This window comes from Ornithodoros turicata, unplaced genomic scaffold, assembly GCF_037126465.1.
Source record: "Ornithodoros turicata isolate Travis unplaced genomic scaffold, ASM3712646v1 Chromosome14, whole genome shotgun sequence".
NCBI lineage: Eukaryota > Metazoa > Arthropoda > Arachnida > Ixodida > Argasidae > Ornithodoros > Ornithodoros turicata.
In genome coordinates this window covers 3,096,101-3,114,992 of record NW_026999314.1, presented here as the reverse complement: position 1 = coordinate 3,114,992, position 18,892 = coordinate 3,096,101, and positions in this window count along the sequence as shown.

Genomic DNA, 18,892 nt, shown 5'->3' with positions numbered 1-18,892 from the left:
TCAAAACAGGCTCTGCCCATGAAGTGGCAAAAGATCAAAAGATGACCAAACTGTCTATATACGGCTCTGCGCCTGAGGAATCAGCAGCGCCCCTAAGATCGCTTCCAGTACTGACTTGAAACAGAATACACATCATGCTGTGCGATGCAGTGTGAATGTTCCTTGTTGCAGAGATCTGCTACTTCGGCCAGCTGCCCACAGCAGACATACTACCCAAGCAGCACAATGTACTGAAGGTCGAGTGCAATAGGGGTAGACGGGTAGGTTGAAGGCCTTGAACACACTCGTGAAACTAAAGAACATCGATAAGACACATACCGTTCACCCCTATTGCACTCGACTTTCAGTACATTGTGCTGCTTGGGTAGTCAAGGCACTGGCAGCAGCAACACCTGTGACATGCACACAAGTAAAAAAGTGTCATACATGGATTGTGGGTGCCCTGGAAAGCCTATCATTACCACGCTGTTATGTTCGAGCAGTATGGACGTCATTGTTGTTTCACTCATCTTCGCAGCGTTCGTTTTTCTTCTTTATGTTCACAGCTGGACGTGGATTGATTAAACACAGATAACTCTCTTCCGTAGCAAATATGGATCGAACATACACAGCCGGAAAACCTTTTTAAAATATACAGAAATCGGCATTCATCGTAGAAACTGATAGCCCCCCCCCCCCACCAAAAAAAAAAGAAAGAAAGAAAAGAAAACACAACAACAGATGTTTTGATCCATGGAGCTGACCTACTACACTGTAAAAAATCTACCGTAAAATTTACGTATATTTTAATGGCAGCTATGTTGCCAGCTTTTTCCCGTAATAATTACGGCCACTTCAGGAGAAGAAAGACCGTAAAATTTACAGGAATGTAGCATGTTACCGAGTTCTTCCCGTAAAAATTACAGCCTCCTCGTGAAATTTACATGAATTTTAATGTTGCCTGTTGCCAGATTTCTCCCGTAAAAATTACGGCATCTTAGTAACTGGTGCAGCCGTAAAATTTACGGCCGCCTGAGGAGTGCTGCATTCTGTTGGGAAAGCACCGTATGGTGCATGCCCGCATAGCCTGAGTGTGAGGTGTACTGGATAATCATGCACACTGGATATGCCACGCAATGTATTTTGGTTTTCCATGTAGTGATGTGTATCATGCTATAAAATGGGAGTACTTACTCATAAGTTAAGAAGTCAAACATTTATTCTGCAGCAAGAAGTACAAATTTTCAAAGCAGTCTTAAACCATCAAGCTTCACAGAATCTGAAACAATCAAAACGCATCTCTGAGTTATTATGTTCTCCACCTCAGACGGTAATCTGTCAGCTTACCAGTTTATATGTTCCACTGTACCTCCGCGATCTTCCCAACAATGTCCAGAACTTTCTTGTTGACGGCGGACCTCCTCCTCTTCGTTTTACTTCCTCTGTCTGGGTTAATCCCTAGTATGCCCCTGAATAAGCGAATATAAAAAAATGTAGCAATATAACAAACAGTTACGAAACACTGTACAGATGCATGCAATGTGAATGAATTACACAGTGTGCCACAAATGAAGTGACGCTCCGTAGTGGTGCCTCCTAGGGGTGAATAGCTTAGCTTTGGGCTGGCAGCTTGACCTCGTGACCATGCTATTCTTTCGTCCGGCTTCCTGACCTAGAATGGTTTTCCGTGCATAAGTGTTTTTTGTATTTTCTCAGACTCTATTATGGCAGTGTTGTATATGGCACAGCAGGGCAATCTGCGCTGAAGAGTCTTGATCCTGTACACAATCTAGGTCTGCGTCTTGTACTTGGGCCTTTCAGAGAATCAGCAGTTGAAAGTCTTTACGTCGAGTGCTATGAATGGTCACTCACGTGAAGAAGATTCTATCTTTCCATTTTGTATTCATTGAGCGTAAGGGGTTGCCCACATAACCAGCCATTCCTTGTATTGGATACATACACTCTAAACAAGTATAGAAAGAAGTAACATTTCCTTGAGTACACCAGCTCGCTTGCACCATTCTAATTGGCACTCCAAACAACTTTTCTTAACAAGCCTAGTGCCATCCCCCATTCAGCCTACGCGTCCAAGATGAGGCCGAGGCATATAACTTATCTCACCTTAACACCAAGGTCGTACAGGCTGGTGCACTAGTACCTCCGTGGCTGCCTCCTACAGATAGCAATTTTTCTTTAACTAAGACAACAAACCAGATACATCACCCATGGTTTTTCAACGGGAATTTGCACACCTAACAGAAACCTTTAGAGAGCATGTTGCCTTCTTTACTGACGGGTCAAAAACAAACACAAGGGGTCTTCTGTGCAATGATAACAAGACTACACAATTATCACATCGTTTAGCAAACTGTATCTCAGTCTTTACCGCGGAAATCTATGGAGTGATCCTGGTAATCAACTATGTCTTACGACATAGAAATAAGTCTTGAGTTGTCTACACCGATTCGCCTACGGCAGAGCCGTTTATAGGGAGTGGCCATTAGGAGGAGCCTAACTTGAACCGCGTCATGCGACGTCACGGCTAAGTGACCTCCCTCTCCGTGCTCTATTGTCCCGTCGTCAACCGGTCGCCGACGCCATATTGATGCTGATCGTTGTTTACAATCCAAGGAGAGAAGATACGTGCGTACTTCTTGCTTCGAAAGCCTTTCGTCCTTGAACTCTTTCAGTTCGGCAGCAAAGCCCCCCTTATCACTGGCGCCAGTGGGTCATAAGCCGGTTGTTCCTGTTGATTACATTCAACGCGACCACGAAGCTGTCGACCAGCTGGCGGACAACATCAATATGGCGCGGACTAGATGGCTGATAAGCGGATTCCGCTCGAATTCAGGCTTTTTGGGCGGCGCAACGACGACTCTGACGTCAAAATAAGCTCCTCCCATGAGGCGGCAAAAGATCAAAGAATGGCCAAACTCTCCCTATAAATGGCTCTGGCCTACGGGCAATCTGTAGCTTGCAAAAGCAATGCATCTTCTTGTACCAAGAGTAGTACAACATCTAGCCAGCAAGCTAGCAAAGGTTCTCGTTTAAAGGGGTACTAAAATGCAAAAACAAGTTCCTCAAATTACGTTACACGTTATGTTAATTTCGTAGTTGCTATTATAACTCGAAACTTTGATCACATTACGTAGCTACAATTGAAATTGTCTAAAAGCGATAAAACCCCGGTGCAGGGGACACAGAGACAACACAGACGAAGCACTGACTGACAAACAACTTTAATGGCAGGGACACATCTTAAATACACCAACTGCACACCCGACCCCTAGTGGCAGCCAAGGCCGTCATGCTGTAATCACAAAATTATCACAAAGTTATCAAAAAGATATCACGCAAACAAGGCACCAAGTAAACGCCCCCCCCCCCCCCCCCCCCGAAACCTAATTCGCGTTAGTTATCAATGAATTGCTGGATTGTATCCGTTACCAACACGGAAGGCACGCTAATGCAACTATCTCCAGCCTGTTTTATCAACAAGGCTTCCTTATAAAGAAGAACACCTAACTTATGACTTTTAAACAACACTTTTGTGTTTTTGAACAGCGGCTCGCACCCGGAACAGGTTCTTAAGTGTTCCGCCAGCTTACCATACCCCTTTCCTCTCGAAGCTCTATGTTCCATCAGACGTACGTTAACACAGAGTTTAGTTTGACCAATATACTGGCGCCCACAAGACAAGGGAATTGAATAAACAACACCAACAGTGCAAGTCACAAAAGGATCTACGTGTTTTACATGACAACCCCCAGTTTTTGTCCGGTTAACCCTAGCCATCAGAGACCTGAGCCAATAACCTCTTTTGAAAACCACATCAACACCATGCCTACAGGCTACCTTTTTTAGGCGATGGGAGGCCTGATGAACATACGGGATCACCCCAACCCCCCTCCAATCTCTCTGTTCACAACGCATGTGAGAATCACAAGGTTCTTTTACCAACCTATTTACGACATCACTGATTAGATTCCTTGGATATCCAGCGTCCTCAAGCCTAGTCACCTGCTCCATGCAGCTCGACCCCACCTTATGAACACACGACCTCACCAAAGCGTTTTTTATCAAAGATTTTGCAACTCCAGCTTTTACAGTTTTTGAGATATTGGAGTCAAAAGGCGTTAACGGTTTTTTACATCGCTGGCACTATTCCCAACATACTCCAATCCCATCAGAGGAAATCCGAAGATCCAAGTACTGAATTTTACCATTTTCTTCCCTTTCCACAGTAAACTTTAAACCTAAACCCTCTCCAACAAACAAACCCTGTATACCCGATTCATCTCCTTCCGTACCCACACATACCAGAAAGTCATCAACATACCTAGTAATAAATTCAACCCCAAATCTCCCACCCCCCAAGATCTCAGAAACAGCCCTATCTACCTTAGCCAAAACCAAATCACTAAGTACCGGAGCAATTTTTGATCCTATACACACACCATCCCGTTGTCGGAAAACCCCACCCGACACCTGCACAACAGTAGAATCTAAATACAATTCTAGAATATCCATGAAAGCACTAGCTGATACACCCACAGTATTTTGAAAGGACACTAACCCAACAGATATTGCTTCCTGTACACACGCAGAAATGATATGCAAAGGCAAACTATAGAACAGATCAACAACATCCAAAGAGAAAAACCGAACCTTCTTACTTTCAACGCACCTTAACTTTTCAATTACACCGCAGGAGTTTATTCTAAACGGGTCTTCACACTTCAGCTCATTGAGACCTTTCAATAAAAAGGTACTGACCACTCCTTGCCATGTGTTTCTTTCCGAAATAACAACCCGAAAAGGGTATCCCTCCTTATGAAGTTTGACCAAATAAAACACTTCCAAAAACTGCCCAACAGTCTTCCTGATTGCATTACACAAACCCTCCCGATCATTCTTCCTAAACAACTCTATAATCTTCCGCTTACACTCTTTAACATGGCTACTCCTAACAAGAACTAAGTTCTTTTTTAAGGCTGCCTTCTCCCTACATGAAAACTCATCGCGACTTAGTAGGACAGACTGCCCGATTTTGTCAGCCTCAAGAAGAGACACCCCATGCCCTTTGAATTCACTAACCAAAGTCTTTATGATCTGTTCGACGTTGCACCTCTTCTCACATCCCTGAACAGCAGACACAGCTTCATCTAGGACTTGACGACTCCGGTCTTCTCCGAACAATTTTCCGACTTCATACACCATGTCCAGCAAATCCCATTTGGACACACTAGAACGGACAGTAAACTTGGGGCCCTTTTCCAACAAAGCCATAGAGTCCCGTGACACGGACACTTCACCCACCTGTACCACTTGACACTTCTTCACCGAAGAACGTTTCCACCGAGGACGACTCCGTAACATGTTGCACCACCTATCCTCTAAATCCTTCATGTTGAGTGCTAGCAGATACTTAAAGTCTTGTACTTCGTGAAAGGCTCTTCCCCACACGAGCTCTGCAGAAGCAAATGCAGCTCTTCTATGTATCCTACACTGATGGTAACACTCGGCCCGGGAGAGAATTCTGTTTCGGGGGGGGTTTACTTGGTGCCTTGTTTGCGTGATATCTTTTTGATAACTTTGTGATAATTTTGTGGTTACAGCATGACGGCCTTGGCTGCCACTAGGGGTCGGGTGTGCAGTTGGTGTATTTAAGATGTGTCCCTGCCATTAAAGTTGTTTGTCAGTCAGTGCTTCGTCTGTGTTGTCTCTTTGTGTCCCCTGCACCGGGGTTTTATCGCTTTTAGATGTACCACCAAACAGCCCGGTTTTTATCGCTTTTTAATTGAAATTGTACGGGCTCTTCCTTGCTTCGGTGCTACGCAGTGAACGTCGTTTCAGCTCGTGCATCGGTGTATTTAGTCCATTCTATGTGTGCACGCGCGTGCCACGATGTGGAGCAGTCCTGGTGAAAACCGATAGTGCGTGTTGCAAAGCGGGCTGGCGTCGCTGTCCGAAAGCCGTGAAAATAAATGTTGTCAGTGGAACATTCGCGAGAACTGTTGTGGGTTACAATTCAGTGAATCAACATTGAAAAATGCGGCAGTGTGCATCTTGCTGCACATATGCGGAACACCACGATCGTTCCTCTCGGATGCGTTCCAAATCCACACGGCCACATATGTATGCGCACGCTTCTCCTGCTGTCTCATTGGATGCCAGCAATCTCTGCCTCCTGGAGATCCCCATTCGTTGCCGCCAAAGACGGCTCTGATTTCATTGCGTTTTTCTTCTAAACGGTAGCCTTGTGTGAATTAATTTTGGTTGCATTGTACTAATTGAAACACAGACTTTCATTTGAAAGCAAGTTTTTTTTTTCATTTTAGTGCCCCTTTAAGCTTTTGCTGGGTGCCCAGCCACGTCGGCATACCCGACAATGAATGTGCTGACAGAATTGCCCTGGCCTCCCTTTCAGCTAGCATAACTCATTTGAATGTTCTTTATCATGACCTCGTGTTGGCTCTGATCAAAGCATTAAACCAAGCATGACTGCTCTGTTGGGACCCACATAATAAAATACGTCCTGTTGAGAATAACATAGGAAGTCTCAAACACAGTTTCGCAAACTGTTTACAAGAAGTCCTGTTGTCTCGATTTAGCCTTGGACACACCAACCTGACACACGTAGTTTTGCTTCCTGGGGAGGAGCAACCCCGGAGCGTGCACTGGGGGAGCAACTCTCCGTGCTGCAGATTATGATCTCATGTCCGTCACATGAACCCCATTGTCGTCACATTCATGGGTTGTGCAACTTGTGTCAGTATCACCTACCACTTCTCCAAGCAAATTTGCTGGGCGATGAGCCCTTTTACTTTATATTGGATTTGGCCGTGCGTTACGTGGGTCACCCCTCAGCACATGACACCCCGAAATGAAACACGGCGCGGCGGAATGAATGAAAAGTGTACCATATGGCATCCATAGAATTCTATGACGTATTCTATTATATTGAAAGGATAGGCTTGTACACAATGCGTTGATATATGCCTTGCAAAGACCACACCTGTGACTGGCTAACAATGCAGCCGAGCTTTAAGTTCGCTGACGATTTGAAATTATTTCTTGCTATTTCTACCATGTCTGATTGTTTATCTCTCCAATCTGATGTCGATACAATTGCTTAGTGGTGAATTTTGAATGGCCTAGTATTGAACTGGAACAAAACTAAAATGATGACACTTACCAATAAGGTGAATCCTGTAGTTTTTACCTATACATTGTATGAAACTGAATTATGTAGGCAGTCAGCTGTGAGAGATCTTGGTGTCTTTGTTGATCGACGCCTCGTATTTAATAATCACGTGAACTATGTTGTGAACAAGGCTTATCGAGTTCTTGGCCTGATCTGTAGGACCACTAGGGTCTTGAACGACCCTATTTGTTTACATGTGCTTTTTAGAACTCTATTACTGCCAGTGATTGAGTTTCGATCAGTAGCATGGAACTCTATTGGTAGGACCAATGTCGCGCGTTTAGAGGCCGTTGTTAGGCGATATGTGAAGATTGCTTCATGGAGGTTTCCTTCTGAAAGTTTATTCTCTCTGTGTCCATCGTTTTTGACTGATCGCAGAATTAGCCGAGATTCCATATTTTTGTATAAATGTGTTCATAATATTTTAGATACGACATCTGTAATCAACTTGCTGAATTTTCACGCCCCGACTCGCATCGTCCGAAATATGCCCCTGTTTTATGTGGATGATAATGCAGCTCGTCAGGCGCCCATGCGACGTATCCGGACGTCTTTTAATTGTGTGTCAGGTTATGTTGACCTATTTCACTCATCTTTTAGTCATTTTAGACAGGAGGTCCTCTGTTACCTCAAGCTGTGACTTGCTGTAGGCGACTTGGTGCACTGCTGCATAGGCACTGCTGTTCGCGGGCACCTTATTCAATAAAGTATTATTATACGACGCTTCAAAAAAGTGCACCGTGTCCCTCATTGACACACGGCCCAGGTACCAAGCAAGAACAGTACGCGTTAAAGTGCTGAACAAACAAAGCGCTGAACAGGAACATAATTAGAACAGGAAATATTAATGGAAACGACGACCCCTGCGAACTTTCTCACTTGCAAATGTAGTGATGAGCTCATCGTAGTCTAGCCGAGATGCAGCTTCGCATTCACTGCTCAGTAAGGCCAGATCACTAAGCCGTTCCTATCTTTGTAGAATCCTGTCCGTTTATAGAATCAAAGAACAAAAATGTTTACTTTGTGTGCCACATACGCACGTAGGTTTAGAACAGCGTGCATTTTGTGATCCACTGTCATCGGTTTGTGGGACACCGAACACAGGGGTGGCATCCAATGTATTGCTCCGTAGACGAAAGCAGGCTCCAACAGCTCCCCATAGAGCCCATAGTTTGAGATAATTCACACAACACTGGGCACACGACCAATGAGAGTGCAACGTTGTAGAAATTATGCAATGCCAGTCGGCCAATCAGGAGCCTTAACTTTGGCTGACCTTTCGACCGGTTCTGGCTACCATCGACTTCTACCGGATTTCACGCCTATACCGCCGTTACCCGATATTCAAAATAACTGAAGCTTCTTTTGGCTAAAAGAAATATTTATTTATTTAAAGCACTGATTCAAAGATCTGATACATGGGTGCACTGTGAATACAAAGTCCACTGCGTTGCTGACGCACTCTAACTAAGTTCGAACTTGAAGCAAAACGAACACAGCTCTCGAAATCCGATGGGGCCGGCGCTTGTTCTTCACTCTCCAACCGCTCCAACTCACGAAGCATTCCAGTTCCGGAGTTGATAGACTGTTCGTGGGATAATAGTCGTGTCCAGGAGCAGCACAACACACGTTGAATCACATCGACGCATGAATAAACCAGCGAACACTTCTAGAAACTGTTCTGCCGATTTGACATCATCGAAACACGGAACACAAGAGGACGCCTTGCCGGCCGATTTTATGACGAGCATCTTCTTTCGTTGCTTGCAGAGCGGAAGGCACTTGTGTGGCACGTAATGGTAATCCTGTCTTTGTTGTCAGCCCTCAAAATCCAACGGCGCTCGAACGCGTTCTTCACTCTCCAACCGCTCCAACCCACGAAGCATTCCAGTTCCGTATAGTTAATAGACTGTACGTGGGATAATAGTCCTGCCCAGGAACAGCTCAACAAGCGTAGAATCACAAACTGTTCTGCCGATTGACATCACCGAAACACGAAACACAAGACGACGGACGCCGTGCCGGCCGATGCGAGCTATTTCGAAACTATGCTGGAAGTGTTGAAACGACCGCCGGACGCTGCACACGCACATGCGCGCGTAGAAAATCCGATTTCAAAACATTGTCGACCAATCAGAGCGCGCACACAGTCTAGGCCAATGAGCTTGCAACGTTGTAGATTGGCGTAGTGGTACATACTCTACAGCCGCACCCTCGGTTACCTGAGGAGGACTGGACGAAAGGACGAAAGCGTGCTGGGCGAACGCAATGCATCCTGGACAGGTCCTGGTCGTACGTCACAGCAAACGTCAAGGCACACGTGACCTTAAAGATGGCGTCGCCCGTGATCGGCGGCCAAACCGTTTGTAAACAATGCAGTTGTTGTTTCTGGACGACGTTTTGGATGTTTTTCGATCATGGTAATTATTTCTATCCGATAATCTCGCAGTAAAACGCGCAGTTTTACACATAAAGCCTCGTATTGTTGACAACTTCCAAAGATGTGGTGACGACCGAGCGTTAAGACTTACCGAGCCTATGCGATGTACCGTATTTTCACGCGTATTAGCCGCACCGCAGATAAGCCGCAGGACTCGTTTTTAGATACATTTTGAAAATTTTTTTGCAGATAAGCCGCACTCGCAGATAAGCCGCGAGTAATACGACGCGACTGCTTTGTGCGCTAAACCAGTGATGCACATGCAAAATCAATAGAGACTTTATCGCTATGAAAACGGGTATCATTTATTCGACAGAAAAAAGGCTAACATCAGAAATATTACAGAGCGGCTCACCAAGACATGTTCCAGAAGACATGATTCACTGTCACCCCTTTTGTTAAAGGTACTGTAAAGCAGTAGACAAGCATGATATGCCGGTGATGTGACTAGAGACTTTATTGCTTCTAAATACCATATGCGGAACCATACGACCTACAACGCGCTATAAATATTTTTAATTTGCCATGAAAGATGCGGCGTAGTGGAGCGGTGCGACGCCTGGTGTCAAACAACCCCCTGTACAGCGGGCAACACTGAAAATTGGTATTACACACCATGACATCGGAACTTCGTTATTTTAGTAACCATATTATTAGTTTTCCTGTTTATCTATGCATTCTGAAACCCCTGTTTACAGTTTAACCTGTTAACCCCTGTTTTTGCGAAGTAACCCAGTGCTGGCCGCTGTTCGATGGGGGCTCTCCCTACTTCTCTGCTGCGCCTGCGCGCTCCTTTTGTTCGCGGCCTCTTTCGAACGAACAATCTCTCTCTGTGAACCTCTGTGAACAAAGAAGTCACGACGCTGTCTGGCTTCTTGAACTTCTGACACATTTTTTTTTAACCGCTCAGCATTTCATTTCAGTTCGCTTATCCGTTTATCCTCAGATGTGGATCGTTGTGTGGATTGCAGGGGCGGATTTTATAGTGGATTGTGGTGGATTGTTATGTCAGTCCCAGTGTTATACGCATGCAATGTGGTTGTCGCCGTATGTGTCAGAAGTACGGGTTCATTTCGAATACCTAGTACAGTGTTGCCCGTAATCTTTAATTGTAATTTTCTAATTAACTGCACCGTCGATTGGAATGAAACTTGCACAGTTTTTGTCCTGGTGGCTTGGACTATCGAATAGCCACACTAAATGACATTTGATCGGTGCTGCTTTACAGTACCTTTAAAGCTGCGTGGGGGAATGTATCCGGAAGGTCAGACCACTCGAATATGGACTCGTCCCTGTTCGGTATTGTTTGTGCAATGGCAGGGCGGTCCTGTTCCGAAAAACATGACGCACTGTCTGCCCTTTCGTTTCATCCAGGGTATCGGGAAAATACCCAGGGAAAGATAGTCATCAGATAAGCCGCACCCGCGCATAAGCCGCAGAGCGTCCGTGAAAACAAAAAATCTCGCATAAGCCGCGGCTAATACGCGTGAAAATACGGTACTTAAACTAAGGTGAAATGGGCTACTATGTTGCGGAAGAAGCACCGCATACTTTACGCTGGCTAAATACGGCCATCTCTTTGTGTTAAGACTGTGAAAATATGTCGGTAAGCGGCAAAACGACATGTAAACAAAGTCACATGACCTTAAAATGACGTTTTCTATGACGTGCGACCAGGACAAGATGGCAGTTTTGCCAAAAGCACCCGCTTGAGGGTAGTTACAACAATGGCGGGTTTGTGTCACCCCTGTGACACCGAACACCGTGAACTCCCAGCCACGCGACTGCCATTTTTTCGCTCCCTCGGTGGACGTCTGTCCCCCCTGCCCCTATAGACACCGGGTCTGATAACAGCCATGCAATGTGCTTGATTACAGTAGGGCAGGGCTGGGCATGTATTACAGTACGTTGTATTATAATTGTATTACAGGTTTCAGAAAAGTATCTATATTACGTATTATAATACGCAAAGACGCGTATTACAAGTATTATGATACTCTAGTAATACTTCTCGGATTTTGACGTGTTCGTTCACCCCCTGTGCGCTATCAGCATGGTGATAATCCGGTCAGGCGGGTCAACGCATCCCGCGTTTTAGTTACGTCATCCGCTCTTTGAACACCTACCCGTCTGGGGATTAGTCAGTGTACCCTCCTTGGTCATAAAATACCTGGGAAAGAAGGGAACAATCAGAAATATTTCTAGCTCTGTCTCCAAGGTTAATGTACGGAACAAAGCCGACGTCTACTTCTGGTACGCGGGCGGGAAATTTTCGCCTCAGCGTCCGACCAGCGCCTTCGCGTCAGCTCAGGAGGGGCAGTTGCCCTCAACCCTGGCAAGTCTTAAAAGGGACAGGTCTTAGACGCCTTGTGGCATATTCAATATGTAAATATCCAGGGAGGGGAGAGAGGGAAATGCAATGTATAAACTGACTTTTTTGAAGGGTGGCGATCACCCAACTGCCCCCATCCCCCTGGATCCACCACTCACCCAAAGATTGAATTTTTGATAAGATGGTATTAAAGCCAAATAATCAGTAATGCATTTATTGTTTCATACAACAGGCGCTGTAAATTGTGAAATACATGTTGTGTATGCCCTGGGCTTTTTCAAGAAGTTATGTATTCTTTTATTACCATAATGTATTATAATACAGTATTAGTATTATAATACGAAAAAATATTATTACTGCCCACATATGCAGTAGGGCAGTGTGAGCGACAAAGAGGAGGCAGAATGCGCGAGCTCAATAAATGGTCATTCTAGGTCTAATGCTACAAGGAAACGGTTGCCTGGGTCCCTACTGTAATCAGGCACATTACATTTTTGGCGCATCAGCAGGATCGGATAAGATGTGAGTTCAATTTTTCACGAAGCCCGCTGGTGACGCGAGCTTCATTATCGAGAGCTACCAAGTTGACGAGGAGGACCCTGCCTCCTCTTTGTCGCTCACAAACCATAAGTAGCGCATGAGCTGAGAGGAAAGGAGCACATAAGAAATGTACGGGAACTTTTCGACGTCACGCGAGGATGGTGTTGGCCATCAGGGGCTGCTTTCTCCAACCCTTTTTGTACATTTGATTGCACAGTGAAATACACAGCACCTTGAAAATATTCTGCATCATATATACGACTTCTCATGGACAGCCTCGCGGACGAGAGAGCGCTTCGAGCTACGTTAAATATCACCTCATTGCTCCTCCTTGAGTTCTGGAGGGTGTCAGTGCTGAACCTTGTGACACATTCCTATGATCATTCAGAAGACACTGCGGTTCCGTGCTACCATTCACGCGTTCTACCAAACGCTGTCTTGCTGCGTGCTTACTCCCTAACGATTCAACTTACCGGGCTCTGAGACAACACAAACCTGCAGAGGTGGGTGAGAGACGGCGGGGCAGTGCGGCGACCAAGAAATGTGTGGTGGGCCACGACAGTGAGTCCGTGTTCCCCGGGTCTTTTGTAGGATACCATGTGGTGCATTACGTGGGATACCCAGTCGACAATCTTTTCTCGCAAAACATTGTGTCAACGAGCAGTTGCTTATGCTGTGGTAGCATTGAGACAAACAGCCTCGTGCCCTTTGATGATGTCTTGGACTGGTTGTTTCCGATCACTCTAAGCGCTCTCAAGCAACATTTCATCTTCTACTGGTCGAAGCAGAGCACTCTCACTGCATTCGACTGGTTCTTTGGAGCTCTTTCTTCCATCTCGGAGTACTCTGGAGTGCTCTGACCAAAGCCGTCGGATCGCTTGCAAAATTTGATTGAGTTCCAGTCACGTGAACGTGACTGCGAGTTTCTGGCAAGAAGTCAATGCCTATCCACATTACACTCATCGGAATTTGTGATGATTTTCGTGGTGAGCTTCTGACGAGCTTCTGATCAAAATTGGCCAGCGAGTTCCTAATGCGTACACGATGTGTACTTTTCTGATGCGTACTTCTCATTATGTGTATCAGACGACTTTCTCGCATGTTTCTGCGCAATTGTTGTGTTCCTATGTCGTGGGGATATTATGAAAAAGCAGCGCAGTTCGGCAGCTTTTATTGCACTTCGCTGGACACCATTGAAGAAAGGCTGTTCTTCAGTTGGATAACGGTGGTGTCAAATTTGCTGCAGACATATGCTGTAAAAAATGAAAAAGGAAGCAAAGACTATGTGATGAAATAATGGGGGGCCGCTGTAGCGTGCCCACATATACTAAGAGGTTGTAGGCTCTACTGGAAGTTCCGATATATTTTTTTTTCATTATAACGTCATATCGTATTCTTGGTCCCGATATGAGATACATACATATCTGCCCCTATCTGCATAACTGCTGTATCAGCATACATGCCATATCGGAATACCAACCATATTGGTTTAGCTGTGGAATATGGGGCACCTGTAACCACGGAACCACAGCACTCTAGTTATTGGGTATGCGTCTCACACACATTTACAGTTGTGCCACATACCTGTGCTTGTCAAAATGAGCAGACATACCAAAAGCATTATCTTACTTGCTTTTATTTTTTTCCGTTTATGTCGGACAAAGGTTTCTGACATGGAATGTCATCTGCTTGTAGCGCTTCTCCTTTTCGTGGGATCCTGTTCGCTTTAAATACTCCCAGAACGCATCTGAAATAAATGATATAATCTATCAATTCTGACAGCCTGTACACAAAGCAAGGTGACAAGCCCAGATCTTCTGTAACTGTATAGATAATAATTTGGGGCTTTACTATAATAGGAGGGTTGTTGTTAAGGCTGTTGCGGAGTTACCTTTTTCATAATATTTCAAACATGAACTAATTCCTGCCTCTCACGCTACCATCACCACCTTTTTTTGGAGCGTACGACTGTCGGTTGTGTTGCGTTTGAGTATATTGATGTTTGTGATGCTGATTTTACCTGTGCGCATTGTAGTACTTACTGCTTATAGCAAGTTTATATCCTATGTTATTATGCCAGTTTTCATTATCATATATGCCTAGGTTCTATATCATTACGACAAGTGCACATTATTGAATCGTACCACTTATATATTCACACACGTAACATGAAAAACGGTTAGGAGCAACTAATATTTATTCGAACAAGAACTTTCGTGCAAGAGACTGCACTTCTTCGAGATTCCCTCTTCGCGGGCTCCTTGACAGTGTTTTATTTTTTTCCCCTTTTCTACGTACACTTATATATTCCTAAGGGATGTTTTGCTCATTGAGTGTAATTCGGACTGTGTGAACTTGAGTAAAACTGCTTTCAGGAATGAACATGTCGGGTTCCATGTACTGCTGCAATTCCCTGCGATGAGGATGATGTGTCGATGACGACGCAATGCAAGTCCTCAATTGAAAATGTGGCTAAATATGCATTTTATGCAAGATACATGCAGTAACATACAAAAATATGCAGTTAGATTAAACATAAAACACTTCCGATTCATCTCAAACGAACAGCACAAGCTGTCTTAAATCATGTGAACCACCAGGGGAAACCAAGGGGAAAAGGTGAACCAAGGGGAAAATACGCATTTGCATGAAAATCCATGCCCTGTATGTAAGTAATATTGGGGTCTGAGCAACAAATCATGGAGGCACAAAAGGACAAAAATGACATCCTATCGTCACAAACGTTCTCTTTTTGACAGTCATTTTTTTTTTATTCGCAGCCTCCGGAATATTAACTATCAAGTACTGTTGTCGCTTTCATCACAATTATTTTCCTGCCAGCTTCAGGTCATATGCGCAGGCACGACAAGTCCAGATTACATCCTATCTCCACATACATTCACTTTTTGACAACCTTTTTTTTTTCATTAACAGACTGAGGAGTACTGATTATATGGCACCATTTTCGCTTTCATCACAATTTCATTTCATTCATCGATTCATCACGTTGCTGTGCACCAGCACCAGCATTATCGGTATTATCAGCAGCCGATATGTTGCAATGTCATGCATATTATGAGCTTATGTACTGCAATATAGGCAATATCAAGGGCTGATATGTCATAGTGTCAGGCATATCAGGAAGCGTTATGTTGCAATATCAGTAATATCAGGAGATATGCTGCAATATCAGTAATATCAGGAGCCTATATGTTATCCATCCTTTGTTGTCCATTTTGCTAATACCTGAAACAGATATATTTATAATTGGAGCTGATATGTTTCATATCAGTACCACCTATTTGACAGAGAAATCATATTGGATTTTCCAGTAGGGTACACTAGAGAGACTGTAACCCCCCCTCCCAATGTCAATAGCAATAACAGTACATATATAGTAAATGGTGCATCCTGCCGAGAATCCCCACATCCGCAGCCCCCCAAATCCAGTTCCTAAGTTTTCCTCAGGATCAGTGTCCATAAGGATCTATTCCTCCGCTGGGATGGGGGCCGGAGCATCCGCAGTACCCGCATCCAGCCCGCTGTTTCACGTAGTAACTCAGGATGGAGCCGACGTAGAGTAGTGAGGGCGGCAGCGACGTCATCAGCTTCTGGGTGGGCTCTGTCCATTCGGTACCGATGTAGGTCTCGTCATCGGTGTGTGGCCCGGTGCAACTCCGGCACTTGACAAACCTGTCACAGAAGTCGCTGCTCAACGGGTGACACGGGCTGGAGCGGGTCCCCTGGGTGTCTGTCTATCAGCATCAGGCCCTGGAAAGGCACTGGAAGAGTAGTAAACTCTGCACCTCTGCACCTCTGCACGTTTAACATTGAACATAGAAAGAGGGAGAGAAATCAGGAGCAATAATCTGACACCACGCGAACTTGCATAGGAACAGGAAGGCACAGAGGGCTCGGAAAGTTAGCGTAAAGGTAGCACTGTCCGACGTTATTTATTACCATTCTCATACATGTGTAGGAGGCTGAATGTGGGCACAAGTGGCGTACCAGGGAAGGTCTTTGAATCCCCTGTCCCGCGTACATGGAGAACACAGCATGAGGAAATATTACTAAGAGGCATGAACGTGAACACACCCTGTTCTCTCCAACACACTCTTCCACAATGAGCGTAGCACATTCTCCTCGGCGGAGTCGGAGCCAGAATATCCGATATATCGTAAATCGTCCTCGACTTGAAGCGCTTGCTCACGGCGAACCTGAGTTGGTCAAGTTCTCGAAAACTTCAAGTCAAGCTGGTAGCGACCTCGAAGCAGGCTTGAAGCTCATTCCAAGTTGGCGGCTTCGAGAAACGAAAACAGCGCCGAAATCTCAGCATTCGAGTTTGTGACTCGCGCCTGTGATGTCGTGTTGTTGTGTTGTGACACATTTTTTGCCGGGCGTACCACGACCATCCCACCGTGACCGCGGGAATCCAATGGAGGCCTACAGCGACGCGTAATTCCTTGTACAGTACTGCTTCACCAAGCAGACCGTGCGAGAGTTGCTCGCGATGGTGCCTCTTCATGCAGGCAGCAACAGCAGGGGATTGCCTCTCCCTGCTATGCTGGAGGTGCTTATCACGTTGCGGTTTTATGGATCCGGGACGTTCCAAGTTGTTGCTGTAGGTCTTGTTAGGATGTCACAACCCACGGTGTTTCGCACCTCTTCCGAGACCTGGTTCATTTCCTGCAGGCCTCTGGAGACAGTGATGTTATGAAGGATTTTTATGACGTTGCAAAGTTTCCAGGAGTAACCTTGGGCATCGACTGTACACATGAATTAAAAGCACCAGCAAAGACCAAAAGTCCAGCAAAGTGTTTTCTCAATCAATGTATAGGTGAGTTTTACCCTTATTTTTATATTGATGGAATAATTTGAAAAAAAAAAAAAAAAAGGAAGTTTCGTAGCTCTTGACACGGAAGCGTGTTTAAGTTCGAGGTCCTAATGTGGAACGTAATCTTTACGTTCCACATTTGGGGGGGGGGGGGGGGAATGTGAAGGAACATTGAACTGGTGTCAACCATTTATTCGAATCACAATTCATGTGCCCAATCTAAGCCTCGGGCTCTACAGTGCTGCCAGCAATTAGGGTAGCATCTTGAACGATGTTTAAAAAGTAATTCCTAATAACTCGCAGCTGTCGTGCATGGATCTTCCGATTTTTAAAAAGGTTTTATGCCTGTAACATTGCTATGGCCATACTGTTACACATTTCATACATCAATGTTATAATGCATGTAATAGTGCAATCACCACCAATCTTTGATTGCCATGAAGCATTTCACATGATTGCATTACAATATGCGTGCAGGCGATCACCGGTCCTCGACTCCAGTTCTTTAGTTGGTGGCGAGCTGGCCAGGGTTTGTCCATGACACCGCATCTTTGACAACTCTCGTGTACGAGTTTTGTACGGAGAGCACTGGGTGCCTGGACTGCTGTGAGGGGACATGGGCTATGCCTGTTACCGCTTGCTTATGAGCCCCTTAGCAGACCCTGGACCACCAAACACCACGAGGCCAGAAAGTGAGCTATAAAATATGGGTTAACGCCTCCCAGTCAGCCTTTAATGCTACCGTGGGTGCTCTAATAGCAAAAAGCCGTTTCTTATTGTCAAAGAAGAATATCTCGGACACAGGAGATGTAACTTACATTGGTTATGATCGTTGCCCCCAAAGTCGCACACGACTACACACGTCACCCGTCACAGCCCGATTATCTCTGTGTCCCGTTGTTTTTCTCCGCATCTCTTCTCCTCCTGAGGTCCTCCTTCGAGCTTGGGGAACTTGCGGTCGCCCAAGGCCAATACGGTGCGTTAGCCTCCTAATAGGGTGCCCCACCTAAGGCCCGTTCTTGAGGTCCTGGAAGTTTAGAAGATCTTCCTCCAGTGATGCAAGGCTCGGCGATGAGTCGACAGCCATCTGGCCCGGCTGGACGTTTCGGGCACAACTGGTGAACCAGCTGGCTGTGGCAGAAGGATGGATGCTGTCTGTCCGGGGGTTTGTCCCAGCGATGAGGTCCGGGCGATAAACCCGAAAAATTTCGATGGCGGCTGCGACAGGCGAGGTCCGGAGTGACTGCAGCAGGTGCCACAGGCCCCTCAAGTTCGGGTACTGCAGGTGTGGCATTAGAGATACCGTGCGTGGCACCAGTGGCCACGAGGGCAGCGACGGCGCTGGTGTGGCTGGGGCCTCTGTCGTGTGTAGGCCGGTCGATGACCAGGCTCCCGCACGTGCGCGTCTGTGCAGCACGTGCGGGGGCCGGCCTCTTCGTCACTGTAGGGCGCGGCAGGCTTGTGGGGGTACCGGCCTGAGGGGTCATCTCCCGGAAGGTGGCAGCCACACTGTCTGGTTCTGCACCCCTCAAAGGCCTGGACTGGTGGCGCCACCGCGTG